This window comes from Melanaphis sacchari, unplaced genomic scaffold (genome assembly GCF_002803265.2).
Source record: "Melanaphis sacchari strain LSU unplaced genomic scaffold, SCAv2.0 Contig44_pilon_pilon, whole genome shotgun sequence".
In the NCBI taxonomy this organism is placed as follows: Eukaryota; Metazoa; Arthropoda; class Insecta; order Hemiptera; family Aphididae; genus Melanaphis; species Melanaphis sacchari.
The window spans coordinates 2,382,625-2,399,318 of NW_020271295.1; the positions used below are offsets into that span (position 1 = coordinate 2,382,625).

General features: G+C 21.8%; 1 protein-coding gene across 1 annotated transcript in view; it reads left to right on the top strand.

Annotated features, from left to right (window-relative positions):
* The first annotated feature begins 2,055 nt into the window (after positions 1-2,055).
* Positions 2,056-16,694, top strand: part of LOC112597964 (glutamate-gated chloride channel alpha-like) — an 80,091-nt gene continuing 65,452 nt past the window's right edge. Inside the window, exons 1-2 of the mRNA XM_025344235.1 lie at positions 2,056-2,145; positions 2,244-2,368. The gene's annotated coding sequence lies outside the window, so the exon portion shown is untranslated. The remainder of the gene's footprint in view (positions 2,146-2,243; positions 2,369-16,694) is intronic.

Sequence of the window (16,694 nt, forward strand, 5' to 3'; positions counted from 1 at the left end):
AACTAATTTGAATAAAATTTGATTGGAAATTCATATCCTTCAAAATCAAAACTAAGTATGTAATATATTGATTCTTTATTTTTGATATTGAACAAGAATATGAATTGAATGTATTTAGACTTGTTTCTTAACTACTAAAGAACGTTTAAATAAAATATTAATTTGCATAATAATGACACGCATAAAATAAATGTATTAACTAATAGGAATAATTGCCTGAAATGACATTAGTAATAAATCATATGATTAAATTAAATACGAAATAAATTATAAACGTTTTGACGAAAAAAAAAAACAAGAAATTTAAATTTTGAACAAAAAAATGTATTAAATATAATAATATTATCAAATGTTCGTATCAAAAAGATTCTAAAGAAAATTTTAAATTTAAATACAATTATATATATATTATTGTAGACGAAAGCCGATTCTAGGAGGAGTCTCTCTGGAGAGAAGAGGTCTGTATATCAGTTTACATCATAAAGTATATTTTATGATATATTTATTAAATATATTATTATTATTAAAGTAATATTTATAGCCATGTACTATTGATCTTATGATAGGTTAATTTTTTTTTTCTAAAAAAATATTGCATTTATTATACAATTAATTTTTATTTAATATAATGATTAAATATTTACTATAATTTATTATTGTTATAAGGAGTATACTACACCTATACATTTTACATTTTGAAAAATTCATACAACTCATTCATACTTAATTGTTACAATTAATTTATCTACCATTAAATTTAAAAGTAAGATTATTATTAAGTCACCTTTAATTTTTTTTTTTTATAATTTAATTTTAAAGCGAGTTATAACCATTTTAAAATTTTAAGTGGTCTATGCATTTTTACTGATTTTTAAAATGTAAAATTTAGTATATTATGCGTTTGTTAGACGAAGATAACGCATGTAAGTGTACCATTCTCTTTACTTTTGAGTCAATACCATCTTATCATAAAACAATGTAAGTAGATTCTAAGTAAAAACTTTAAATAGGAAATATCTTAAAATTAATTTACATATTTTGAAAATGTCGTTGTGTATAGTAAAATGCATAGTATACATAAATATTTTAAGTCCCACGAATAATGATTTATTCATTGTTTAAATATCAAATGATAAATATGTGGTCCATTTAAGATATCACACTCATTATTTCAGAAATCATTAAATTTTTTCAGAACTTATTATCTTTTATATAATTGTAAATCGTTATAAAATAACATTTTTGGAAAAAAATAAATATTATTTATCGTTATTATTTTAAAATTTTAAAAACATCACATTTTACACGTTTGAATTACAACAAACATTTTTAATTTCGTATACTCAACACAAAATTTCATTTGTGATAACAAGTTTTATAAAAATCAATTTTGGGCAAGGAACTTATTAGACATTAATATTTTAAGTTAAGCATTTTTTTGGGGAAAATACTCCTGTACCACTTCTTCATTTCTTTAATCATAACTTAAAATATTCATATTTAATAATTTAGTCGTCTAAATTCGATTTTTATTTATCTAAGTAATCCAAAAATACTTTATTTTCTATGGCATAAGGAATTGAATGCATGTTGTCATTAATAAAATTTAATAAGACAGTAAAACATTTAAAAAATTATAAAGATAGAAAATAGTAAAATATATTTTTCGCAAAATTATGTAAAGAAATATTTTCAATAACAATAATATTTTATGAAATAATAAATGTTGTAAATGAATCTCTCGGTAGAGTCGTGGTTTGGAAACTACCCGCAGAACGCGACCCATCGATTCACAACTCGATAATTTATAAAATGAAGGTATATACAGATAAAGGTGAAAACTGTTGTCCAGATATTACAATAGGTATCGTATAGAACGGTACAACTAGCGTATATTTGTGGTTAAAAACGTTTAAGTACTAGTCGAATTCATATTGCACCAGCCCACCGTCGTCTTTTTTTTTGCGTCCCGTTTTTGTTTCGCGTTTTACATCCCTGTCGGGACGGCGGCCTCGGCGGTGGTGTTCATTGTTCAGTATTCCTTCAATGCGACACCGAGCTTAACGTTCGACACGCCAGTAGACGATTCACATAGGGTTCCACGTTGACACCGAATTCGTTTGTGTGCAAATCCGTTCTTTCGTTGTAATTATTATTTTCACTATTATTATTATTATTATTATTATTATTACAACTATAGTCTTTGCACCTATCATTGTTATAATTTTTTCAAACTATTTAAGTTTCGAAAGTGCGTGTTCCATAAACCGTGGAAGACTGGATCTACTGGAGTAGCGGAGGTTATCAACAACATTATCGCTGTTTCCGATACATGATAATACACATAATCATAACTACACGATTACAGGTACCTAAAGAGTAAACCGTAATTAGATACATACACATCTCGCGTATTCCACAATCCAAAAAAATTTCGTTGACGACCAATGTATTATATTATTGGTTATTTCTACTAGATGAGTAAGGTCATTCCAATAGACATTAATTTCTTAAGTTTTTATTATTATTATTTATTTATAATTAAGTATTTTCGAGATTCCATAAAATAAATATTAAGTACGCCGTTTCTTATAATATGTTTTTTTGCTGAAATGATGCTTGAATCATACACTGTTGATTATTTAATCCATAAAAAAAATTGAAAAACATTCTTATAATAGTTTTGAACGTTGGAGTGAATCGGTAAAATGGCGTTCAAAAGTATAATATTAGTACATTTTAATAATCTTGAAATGTGCCCACTGGCCAATTTTAAATTGAATAAAATAATTCAAATACTTTCGAAGCAATCAAATATGCACCTACATATTTTATAGCAGTACTGTAGTACCTTCGTGGCTGCGTGTTTTAAAAGTTTTCTCTTTATCCGATAATGTCTTTAGATCGATATATTTAAAATCAAATACTTGTTTTCAATATGTAGATTAGTACTTACTTATAATATTTTGAATGATTATCATTTTAATATTAACTTAATAATGACAATAATGAATTGAAAAAACTTTAAATACCCGTTTGGGTTATTCTATCAGTTGATTTTAACTAAATAATTGACCAGCATAAACAATTTAAAAATATTTTTTTACTTTTATATTTTATGTATGATTTTTAATTATTATTTCTTATACTGATATTTATGGTATAGTATAAACCATCACCGGAAATAAGTTGAGGTATCTGCGACAACATAAAATATGTTTATCATTATACTAATTTTATTTTAAATTATAATAAAAAGGATTAAATTATACTTATAATATTTATAAAATATACTAACTAGAATTTGTACCCTAAAGACATTATTATAAAAATATGTAATGCATCAAATGCACGTATTTTATAAGAAAATAACTACTCGTTATTGATCCATTCAACTAGTTTTGCTATATTTTTGTTTGCTCAAGAAAAACATTGGGATTAGATACATAATTGATTATTATTTATAATTTTCTTACATTGTAAATGTTTTTCATTGCTTTAAGTTTCTGTATACAATATTATAGTTATAAAATATAATACATATTCGTATGTTAATAACCATATTTGACCAAACTTTCTTAGCTGTGGTAACCAGACACTGCTAACTGTTAATCAGTAGCTAGTAACATTTAAATTGTTTTATCCACTTATTTCTCTCATATTCCTATAAATATGAACAATAATTAATTTCAATAATTAATTAAAAACATAAATACTTAAAAAAAATCATGTTTCCAGATTATTTTTTCAATATATTCAAAGCGAAAACTATTTTATAATTATATTTGAAAAAAATAAACCAGGTTATTTATAATTTTTTGAATTCAATGCATTTTATTTGTAACAAGGTAAATTACTTCCCCATAAAAAAATAGGTTATAAGAAAAACACATTTTAGTTGTTAGTAGATAATCGGATAGGTACTTGGTTAAAATTTTTTAGTTTAATGTGTTTAATAAATTTATTATAAATTAGTAGGTAGTAATTAACTGGGTATATTATAATTTATAATATGGTAATGCAGTTAAATTCACTTATTAAAACTTTTGTAATATTATTAACTTTTATTCATTCGGCCGAGATAGATAAAATAAATATTAATTGACATAAGAGATTCTCATAATTATAATAGAAAAAGGTAATTATAATATATGTGGAAATTATGTTATAAAACTAAATATATAACATAATAATATAATAGTTTCTGGTGATTTATCAAAATTAAACATATATTTAAATTGTTAAATGCAATATCACCGTATTATAAAACGAACTATGACCCACTTATTAATACACCAGTTTACTGTGCTTAAATTTATTTTATTCAACCTTGTTAATGCATTAATACCATCTAAAATTAAATCAACATTGAATCAGTAAAATATTTAGCATAAAATTAAATTAAAAGCATTTCACTTCAATATCAAAAATAGTGTTTAGAAGGAAATTTGATAGTTATGATGATTTTAGAAAATTGAATTAAGTTTAACTATAGTTTTTTCAACTGTTTTGAAATGTATAGACTATGGAATTTTCAAATAATGCTTTTATTACATTTTGTAGTATAATAAATAAATTCTTTTTATTGAACATTGTTTTTCTTATTCACAAAAAGTAAACAACCAATTACTTGTAAAATAAAATTTACAATTCTCTATCAGTTTACAGATTAAAAATTAAAAATATTAATTTTCAGCATATTATTAACAAATTATAATAACAGTTAAGACATCTATATTATTATCATAACATTTTATTGTGATTAAAATGATTTAAAATGTATATAAATAAAATGCCAAAATTATAAAATGTATACTATGATCACTTGTTTCATTATTATTTTTTTTTTTTTTTAACTCGACTAATTTTAGTTATAGTATTATAGCCATTTTTAATTTTTTTGGTATGAATCCATTTTTATGACAAGATTAACACGTAGTTCTATATTACAGAGATTATAAAACCTTAATATATTTTATAATTTATAAAATTAGTTTAATACGATAAAATATTTATCTATTATTATAATCAAGGTATTTACATTATTTTTTTTAACATACGTACAAGTTTACGATAAAATATTATTTCAAGCACATTTATATGTACATTAATGATATTTTATTTAATAATTAATGTATTTTATAGATCAATAGTTGTTAATGATAATTATAATATCCTGTAAAAAATAATAATAATTTAATTTTTAATGAATCCAAAATTCCAGTTTCTGCTGTAATTATCGAAATATTGTTTTAATTAATTTATGAATGATATGTGTAACAATTGTTTTAATGAACTATAATCGTTATATTTTGAAGTATTTAAATAATTTTTTGTTGAAAACTGAGGTATGATGACGACACTTTATTTCATATAAAAATGTAAGTAATATACTTTACATTTTATTAAAAATATAAAAGTAATCGATTAATTTTTAATTTTAAAAACAAACAAAAAGTAATTTCTGTTAATGAAATAACTTATAGTTAATATAGAAGGGTACTATAATAGATTCCCAATATAATTTAATTGATCCTTTGTAAACGTTTCTATGTATATTTAAATAATAAAATTGCTATAATTTTTAAATCATTGGTTTACTATTTCATTTTTTTATATAGGTTTGTAGACAAGTACATCCACGCTTGCAGACAATTATTATCTATTTAAATATCGAATAAAAATGTATGTTTATCATGTAATAATTTAAGGTTCCACAAGAACATTTTAATAAACCTATTAAAATCATGTATGGATTCAAAAAAAAAAAATCTAATCGAACTTAATATCAAAGCGTTAAAGTTTTAATTAATTCGGGTATTTTCATAACAATTTGGAAAATCCACAATAATAATTGATATTATTTCTATTTCTGTACTAAATTATATTATTTTTGTAATAGGTAGATAGGGAAGTAGGTACATTTTTTACACATTCTTATAATCTAACCTAACTCACCTTGAAAATAAATGATGTTAAGATTATCACTTAATTGACAGTATACATTTTTGATTTTGTACGCATCTACAGTCATTACTCATTAACATTAATACTTCAAGGTCATATAGTACTGCACCCATACTAGGTTCATAATTTTTATACATTATTTGGTATAACACCTTTTTTTATTTTACACGAATATTTTTTTAATAATATATATAAAATACTAAAAAAAATTTAATAATTTATTATAAATATATATTTTTTAAGGAGAGATTTTTAGCTAGATAATATTTTTAAATCAACGAGATTAGGTGAGGTAGGACATGACATATGTGTTGCTAAAATTCCCTGGTGGTCACCCACATGGGAACTTGCAACGAAACGACTAGCTGAACAAAGCGCTGTAGGGCAACTGGTACGTCCACAACGCCCCAAAATAATAAAATATTAAATTTAGAGTACCTGCACGTAATCATAACGTGTAAAAAACAAAGTTGGTATGGAATTATTTATTTATCTAATAGTATTGGCATATTTATTAGCAAGACATTTAATGTGGAGCACATTTATATTCAAAAGAGTGTAAAAAATAATAAACAGAGTACAATATACAAAATAAACTTCTTCCTAAAGTTTAAAATTTCTTTTTTTAATTTTAATTTTATCATATTATGATATAATGTTACAATACGAGTATTTATAATAAATTTTAGAGGGAAGTGTATGTTACTTTTAGAATAAAAAAGTATAAACATTATATAGTGTAACACACTAATAAATAATTTACTGAAAATATTGAATTCTTATTTAATTTGATATATTAAATTTTAATTATAATGAAAACAAAATTATCTATAAAAGGAGTTATCATAAAAAAAAAATAATAATAACTACGCCTTAGTTTCACACATCTTGTATATAAATTTAAAATTCACATTCATAAAAAAAAATAATTATTTCTCAATTCAATCTTCATTCAAAAAGTATATTTTGCATTGGTGTTAATTATCAAAAAACTAAATGTCAAAATCATTCTCAACCTGATATTAAATAAAATAAAATATAAATATTTATTTCAGCTGCTTACCTAAGTAAAATAATGTTCATATACTTTTTTCTTTTGTTCTGTAGTTTTTTGTATTTAACATAAACTAATTTTCTACTCGGGTAAATTGTATACATTTTGAAGTACCTACCTATTAAATGCAAATATTGTAATGTAAAAATGTGATAAAAAAATGTTTACCGTATTTAAAGAAAACCTCTTACTATAAGAATAATATGAATTTAAAAATAATATATTTTTAAGTGTGTGTTCTTACAATACCAGTTTATTTATTTACGTAGTTATTTTAAAAGATGGAATTTTTTTTTTAGAGCGATCGATTTAAGTACTATTTATTGTACATATTATCTATAGCTCTTAACTGAAAATAATTTTTCTTTTTTTTCCTGAACTATAACTTAATAAATTTCAGCTATACATATGAAACGTTTCATTTCTAAAATTGGCTCAAAATATTCATTAGAATATTCATTTGATGACTTAAATTATAACCGAGAAACTACTCTATCAATTATACATTGATATATTTAAAGAAACTATTCAGATCATACTCGTTACAATGCATCTATTGTTATATTACAATCAATAATCACAGTGAGATTCTTAATTTATGATTCATTATTTCTTACAGAATTATCGACTCTTTGAGCTGTAAACTCTTTTTATACTCCTTTAATAGCTGTTAAATCATACTTTATTGTCCGGACAATTAATGCGGAAACTTTCAGTAAAACTTATGACTATTTAGAAGAAAAAAATATTGAATTTCACATTTTTTCAATAGATAACTCTATTCAATTACTCATAACTAATTTGTCCAATCCTTTCATAACTTTGATATTTAAAGTTACACGCGTTTCGGACAATTCTAGACAATTTTAGTAAATTTCCCATTTCAATACTTGTCATGAAGTACATTTTTAGTATTCACATTTGTATGAAGTACTTACTTTTGAAAAAAATATTTAATTTCTTATTTGTGACTGGCCAGGTTATCGTACGTTATGTCACATGGGGTGTTCAATAATTTATCATTCTAGAAAAATGATTTAAAAAATAATTTCTATTTGAAAGTTGCAATTTTTGTAACATTAAGACTAATATTATCATATAAAAACTTCCTACTACTTTCTAAATTTAAAACTTGAGTTAATGTCTTACGTGGTGTTTCACAATTTTTTGTTACTCGGTATTATTGACTGTACATTTTATTTTTTAATAAAAATACTTCAACATTTACTATACAATTTTTCCACGGTTATAATAGGTATATCATTGCATTTTAAAAGTTGGTTAATCTAGTTTTTTTTTTTTTTAACACACAAAGTATAAAACAAATCCAAAATTTTACAATGTAACCATAAAATTATACTAAAAATATATTTTAAAAATGTTTAAACAAGTAAATTTTATAAAAAAAAGATATTTATTTATGAAAATTTTTAATTGATGTTTAAACTTTATATATTATAATAAATGTATTTCAAATTCAAATAACAATACATAATTTCTTGTTAGTTAGTATAAATCTTATTTTTTACAAATGTATTAATTATTATTTAATTGTAATATAAATTATATTTTCAAAACATTTTTCTTGATGAGTTAATCACTTGTTTTTTCATAACGGTTTTGGATATATTTTTTCTTATATGTATAATTTGAAATTTTTGCAAAATAAAATTGAAAAACAATGTTTTTACTATTATTTATCGTTACAACTATGTTTTAACTTAATTGAATGACAAAAACCTTTTTAATCCCAGATTTTAAAATATAATATTTAATTGAGAATTTTAATGAATAAAAATAAATTAAAATATAACAATCGATTTCATGTGCAAACGTGTCTTTAAATATTATCCGTAACAATTTTACAAATTAGTACGGTTTAATGAAATTGATTCGTATGTATTCATTTTTTAGCGTGTTTGTTTCATTTAAATTGAATATGTCTTGAATTTTAAACACGTAAATTGATACTAGTTTCTGTGCTATTTGATGTTGATTTCGTAAGTCGTATTAAATTAGCCTTCAACATAATATTCATTAGCTTCGAAGCTCGTGTTAAGCCTTTGACGCCATCGCTAGATTCACAACTTTTCTCCAAAGGTCTCTGACTTGAATCCATTTATTATCGTATATTTTGAGTATATTTAACAGTAATATAATAGTTATTACATTTTTATTTTACATAAGATAAATAATAACTGTAATATGCTAAAGTAATATGTTTTTTACAATAGGTATGTAAAAATAAAACAAGAACCATTATTAAATTAGTTCTTATAGTTTATTTAGAACTACTCATTAAATACGTTAGTATATTATATATATAATATAAAAAAAATATGAACATTGAACATAAGTACAAAATTTATTTTTTTTAACTAATTCTAGATTAAAAGTTTGCAACAAAAACATTTAATTTTATTGACTCAAATATATCTATGGCATGTACAGAACATACAATATACATTAATTAGTTATTATAACTAATTTTTCACTTTGCCATATTTTAAATTATAATTACTTTGACTACCTATTTACTTGATGAAATCTGTAATTTTATTTTACATTGAGATATGAACACTACTAAAATGAAATTTTTACTTAATAAGAAAAAATTAATTTTTAATAATTTACAATAATAAAGTGTGTCTTTAAACGCTACATTTCGAATACCTACATGACATATTGAATTCTCATTTATGTAAATTGCATCGTGTATTACAATCGAACTAAATGTTATTAATAGTATATTTGGACAGATTACATTAAGTTGTAATAACCTGTCATGTCTCTTTGTTATATCTTGATTTACCCACAAAAACTGGAGAAATATCTATGATTGTACAACAATAATAACTAAGCACTTAACAATTATTTCATTGAGCTTGAAAAAATAATAAATTATTAATGTTACTATGCATACATGAAAAATTTGGAAAACAATTATTTTTTGTGATCAAGACTAAATAAACAAATATTATTAAATGTAGTTTTTAAAAAGATATCTTTTGCCATATTACGATCTTTGTCTCTTGTAAATTATATAGGTAATCGCTAAAAACTAAAATTGAATGTCGATTAACCTCAAAAATAATACTTAGGTTTGAAAAATATCTTTACTTAAATAACAGTTGATACACTATTTTTTTTTTCAAGGAATATTTGTCTATAATTTGCTGTTATTTTTGCGTGATCCAGAACATGTTAAGTACCAAACACTAAAAAATCTTCTTCTTCTTTTTTTTTTTTAATGTCTAAATTTAAATTTTTTTTAAATTTAAAATATAATAATAAAACATTTAAAAAAAGAAAAACCTGTTATAAAATTATTTAATAATGGATAACTAGAATTCTACTAACACGCATTTTCGTACTAAAAAACATTTATTAAGCCGTTATTTTCTTATTTATCTAAAACAATGTCATAAAAAAATAAATATATAATTATATAAGTTAATACTTAAATAATAAATCCATAAAAGTAAAATAATCATAAATATAAAGGTTATATTTTAAAGGGTACCTATATACCCAAAATATATCAAACATTAAACGAAACCTTTAAACGTTACACTAGTATTATTTTTACTTTTAACTAAATTCTTTTGACTAATTTAGTTGTACTGTCATAATAACGTAAACAGTAAATACATGTACTACAAAACTAATGAGACAACAATATTTAAAGAAAAAAAAAATACTATTTAAAAATATGTGCAATTTAATTTTTGTGTAAATCTAGTATGTACAATTTCAGATTCAGTGAAACTACTTTTTCCCCTTCACGAATTATTCATGTATGAGTATGCTTTAGTATTTTACTATTATGCTTCGTAAAACCAATTTGAAATAACTTATTTAATACGAAAAATATAAAACTTTTATAGGTTAATATAAAATTATAAATGTTCAATAATTTTATTGATTGTTTGTCCTGTCATTAAACACATTTTCTACAAAATAATTAAGTTCAATATTTTATATTCAATTATTTTAAAACTCGAATAGCTTCAGTAAAACATACGAAAACATGTCTCAAAAAGTTCAAAATCAGCATGAATTTGACCTACAAGTTTAGATTATAAAGTGGTTAAATTGTTTAAAAAAATAATGTGACTAAATTAAATATTGGTTTGATCTAGTTAACTTATTTGCATTAAAAATCGTCATTTGATTAACTTCACATATAATTATGACTTGTCCGTCTTTTTTTTTTTTATATACAAAACAATAATTGACAAATATCAGTGAAAACCTTCAGGTAAAAAATTACATTCGAAGACTTTCTTTTGAAACCATTTTAAATCACATTTTTAGGGCAACGCTTTCCACCATAATATATTTTATAATACTTATTTAAACTATCAAATTATATTGTTCCAAAACTTTTTAAACTGGGGAAAACATCAAAAGCCCTTGAACTTTGTATTTTAGAATAATAATACGCATTCATACACAATACACATCGTAATAATATATACTTGAACACATACACACTAAATAATATTGATTTAAGGGTCACCTCAGTAGTTCTTGAGAAATACGTATACCTACATTACATCGTACCATTATGACCTTATAGTTACTAAATTTCTGTAAACTAATATAGAATTTATGTATATAAAACTTCTATTTATTTTTATTTGGATGAAACAATCACAAAACGATTTTGTTTTTTGTTGTTAAATATTATATTTAAAGGATTTTAATGAACTGTAAATAGTATTAAAATATTTTTATTAAATGTATATAATAACTATGTGTGTACATATAATATATTATATGGTGATTCTCCCAGCATATTAACACCTTTCTAATGAAGTTATTAAAAATCTGATTTTTTTTTTTAATTTTTAAATATATTTATAGACCATATTTTTAAATTCTTGAGATTTTTTACTACTTAAAGAGTATTTTGTAGATACACAAACTTATATTTTTCAAATGAGAATCCTTCTTTTCAACTGTAAATTAAGAAGAAAATAATTTATCAAAAGTATAATATCAAAAGCAAAATTTTAACGAGCAGTTTTTGAGTTATTTAACTTAGTGTTTAAAAGACCATTGATACATATTAATGAATTCTGACGATATGACGTCTATGTTAACTTAAAGATGTTAGTAGCTAAATAATCTATCAACATTTATAATTAGTAAAAATGGTTCAAGTAAAATAAACATTAACTCTAATATTACATATATTTTATATTCATGTAAAATGATTTTCAAACACTATTATCTTTAAATAAGCATTTTAATAAATAATTGAACGAATTTTGAATTGAGCATACAAAATTATCAATAAAATATTCACTAAATAATTTACAAAAAAAAAGGGATTTCCATTTGAAAAATGGAAGTTTATATCACTTTATAACATATTTTTTAGGTATGTAGTAAAAAAAAATCTTAAAAATTTGAAAATATGGTATTTAAAAATTCCAAAAATCAGAATTTGAATAAATCAATTAAGTATCAAAAAAAACTGTAAGAATATAGTTGGTGGATTAATATATAAATGTATAAATTCAGTAATCATAGTTTGTTTAATATTGTTTTTTGATGTATATCAAGAGTAGCATATATTATTATACAATAAAAGAAAATCAATTTCTGAATACCCAATGTCCCCAAAGAAAATAAGTTTTATTCGTAAGACAAACATTACTTTTGAGTTATAGTTGAATGACAAATAATGGAAAATACCTTCATATGTTTTTTGGTGCTTAAATATACTTTAACTTGGAAGTTTTTTTACTCACTCACAAATCACAATCAAAAACTAATATTAAATAATGCTCTCTTAATAGTATATGTCATATTTTCATGACTTTCTAAATAAAACTTAATTTAGTTTTAGATTTTAACCTAACCGTAAACCCGTTTGTTTTACAGTGGTTTATTTTTATGTTTTATCTAAAATATTATTAAATTTTAAATGTACGCCAATAATGTTATGTATATAACTTAGTAAATATTGAGGGCAATGATTATTTTATGGCTCTTTATTATTTCAAAATTGTTATTGCTGTATTTAACAAAAAAACAATTATAGTTGTTTCATGTTGATATAATAAATTATCTAACAATGTAATTATACTATAAATATAATTGATTTTTTTAAATTGTTAACTTAAAATACATATTATATTATATATGATTTATATCTTTACTTAATATAGGAAACATAACATACAATTTTAATTCTGTAAATGATGATTTTCTAATTTTATTTTGTGAAAAATATTTCAACTTCTTAAGTATATGACATACTAACGATAATCTGAAAAAAATATTGAAAAAATCCCGGAATATTTAAATCTTAGTTACTCTTAATTTTTATTTTAGAACTGGATGATCTATCATTGATTTTAAATGTTTATTGATAATACGCAAAAATTATGCTAGATTGGTAAAAATTGAACTAGTATATATTTTTTTAATTATTATTATTATAAAAAAAAATCTAAAAACACAAAAAAAAAGTTTAGTTGAATTATTGGTATAGTAAAAAGCATGAATACATTTCAAAAATTGTTTTTTCAGTGAAAAAATATAACTTTATATTCCAATATCAAAATGTTAAACCTAAGCAATTCTAACAATGAATGAAAATCACTATTCAATTTACTTGACATTACTTTGTTTTATAAACTCGTTTACTTTATTTTATGGTTCACTAACTTACTAAAAAATATTAAGCTATAAAATCCCATTATTAAATATAATGCACAAACAAAGTGCTATTACAAGAGTTTAAAGATAATAACAAGGTAAAAGCTTATATAGGCCCTAGATAAATCAACTATATTATATTTTTTAAAGTTATATTATTTAATTATAAATACAAATAATCAATGAAATACAATATTAAAAAATTAAATATTCTTAATTATTTGTATCCATTATGCATTATCATACAAAATTGATTGCAAATTCGGGACTTATAATTTATACATATTATGTATGTTTTTTGACCTTAATAAAAATTAATAATTTTGAATAAATTGAGTACCCTTGTACGTATGAATATTATAGAGCACAGTTATATTTAAACAATCATAATGAATCTTATTTGTTTCAAATTGTGTTTAAGCATATGCAATCTCAAATCATAATATCCTAAGTATAAATATATATTATACATTTTTAAATTAAATTGTAAATGTATGACAATTTACATAAAATTACATTTTGAAAAAAAATCACTTTCAGATTATTCTTTAAAATGCGATGGAGATACAATAAATTAAAATAATCCATTAAAACTTGAGAAAGTCTTTAAATTATAGAACGATTACATTAGAAGCATACTCATACAATAGATAGCGTTTTGAATAAATAATTGTTAATTTATTAATAATTATCAAAAAATATTTTATGTTATGTTCTACTACATTAGATATGGATTGTACCTAAAAATAAATTACCGGAAAACTTCTTATTTTTAAATTGTATACAATAATTGAGTTTATAAATGGAATAACCCAATGTAAGGCATAATTAGTTAAAAATATTTTTGTAACATAAATCAACCTTTTCAATAATAAATAAAGAGTGCTTTAAAAATAGTATATTTATTGAAAATGTTCTTTTAAATTTTCTATTAATACCAACTTATTTTTAAAACAAATATTTATTTACAGTTATTTTCATTACATTGCTATAAATAAAACTCAATGTAAAAAATTAGGGATATAATAGATTTTAATTCATAAAACTATCTGAATTGTTGCTTTTATACACAAGAGTCTTGGAAAGAAAGCGAGGCAAGTAGAAATAGTATTACAAATAAAATAATAATAAATAATAAAAATTATCCACGATCCTCTTATAGTCAAATATCATCTTTGTAAATTGAAAATATAAAAAGTTTATTTGATGACATCAACATATCAAATTTAAAATTTAAATACATATAGCTCGAATTTCAAATAAAATTGATTTTTTTTTTCATCTATAAAACCAGCAGCAAATAATACACTCAAAATGTTTGTGTATTTTATAGCTTGATAATAATTGATGTGCTCTAATGCTTTAGCATATTATATTTTTCCTTGAAAATGGCTTATAATGAACTTATTTTGCTTCACCATATTTATTTATTTTATCTCCACCCACTAATTGTATCCTTTTTGTTTTTTCTATTTCTAAGTTTATACTATGCCTTCCTGAATATGTTAATAGATTTTTACTATATAATATACTATGTAGTGCATAAATAATACAAAAAACAAATCAGTTAAAATTGAGGATGTAATAGCTTATTAAAATATTCATGTATATTATATTAAACTTATTAAACAATTTTTTCGTTTTATATTAATATCATCCAAATTTTACTTTTATAAATTCAATAAGATTTTATTTTATATTGTTTAACAGTTCAATAATTTTTTACCTTATTAAAAATAAAATCATTATATTGTTAAAAAAAAAAAAAAATGTAGATGATGTAAATCCAATAATATCTTTCACAATTTACAATTAAGTAGATTTTATGATAAATCTCTGAAAGTTTGACATAAATTCGCATCGTTACAATAAAAGCTATAAAATCTATTTTTTATGTAAGAGGAAAGCACTTTAACAGGTGTATTTGAAGTGAAGTATTTGTAATTGCGTTCTAAAATAATTTTGAACCAATTTATTTTGAATTGTAACAAAGGAAAAGTTTAAAACTAAAAATATTATGTGTAATTCTAATTTTTTATTCAAACCTTAATTGTAGTAAAAAAATTAGCTTATGATGAATTTATTTATTTTGAAAAAAACAATTTAAAAGCTGGCTACTTCATAATCACCAATAAAAATATTGATAATACGGGATGAGATTAAAGAATACCAATATTATGTTAAAAATATTTATATCAATAGAGATAACGAAACTACTATAATTTTATTCAATACAGTAACTTTTAAAGAGTATCATCTCTGAGAGTATTATCTCATTGATTTAAAATCGATAACACTATTTTTATTTCTCCGCATTTTGTGTAACCGTGTTTTAGTCGTGTAACAAATTTCGTTATAGATGTAACTAAAGATCAACGTGTGTACGTAAAATTTTGCTATAAATTACAAAAAAATTAAACTTTTAAACTTTCAAAACGGTTTTTTAACAAACGGGTATCGTGTTTAAACAGTTTAAGAAAGACAGGTTATCAATTTAAGTCAACGAACTTCCTGGTACACTATGTCTAAGACGAATGAATCCACTGCTTATGTTAATTAAATTATTTGAAATTATCATCGTTTAACTATTAAAAAATAAGCAGATGATATAATAGTGTTTAATGATAAAATTACGCAAAAATGTTGAGAAAAGTCCAGAAAACTGGAAAATAATTCTAGAATTGTAATGAATTTAAAAAAAAAAAAAAAGATACTTTATGCGATGTTACAATATAATAATAATTAGGATATTATTATAAAGCAATTTTATTAAGATATAATGGATAGGATTTAGAATATTGACCTTATTTACCTTACTTTTATTATTTTTAAAGCCTATATAATAAACCGAGAAATATCTGAGATAGTGATTATAAATGTATTAAAAGTTATTTATATGATTTAACGTAAATATGTTAACTAAAACCTTAAATTTAAATATATTATTTAATTATTTATACACAAAATCAAAAATCATATTGTTTTGTATATTCAAGGT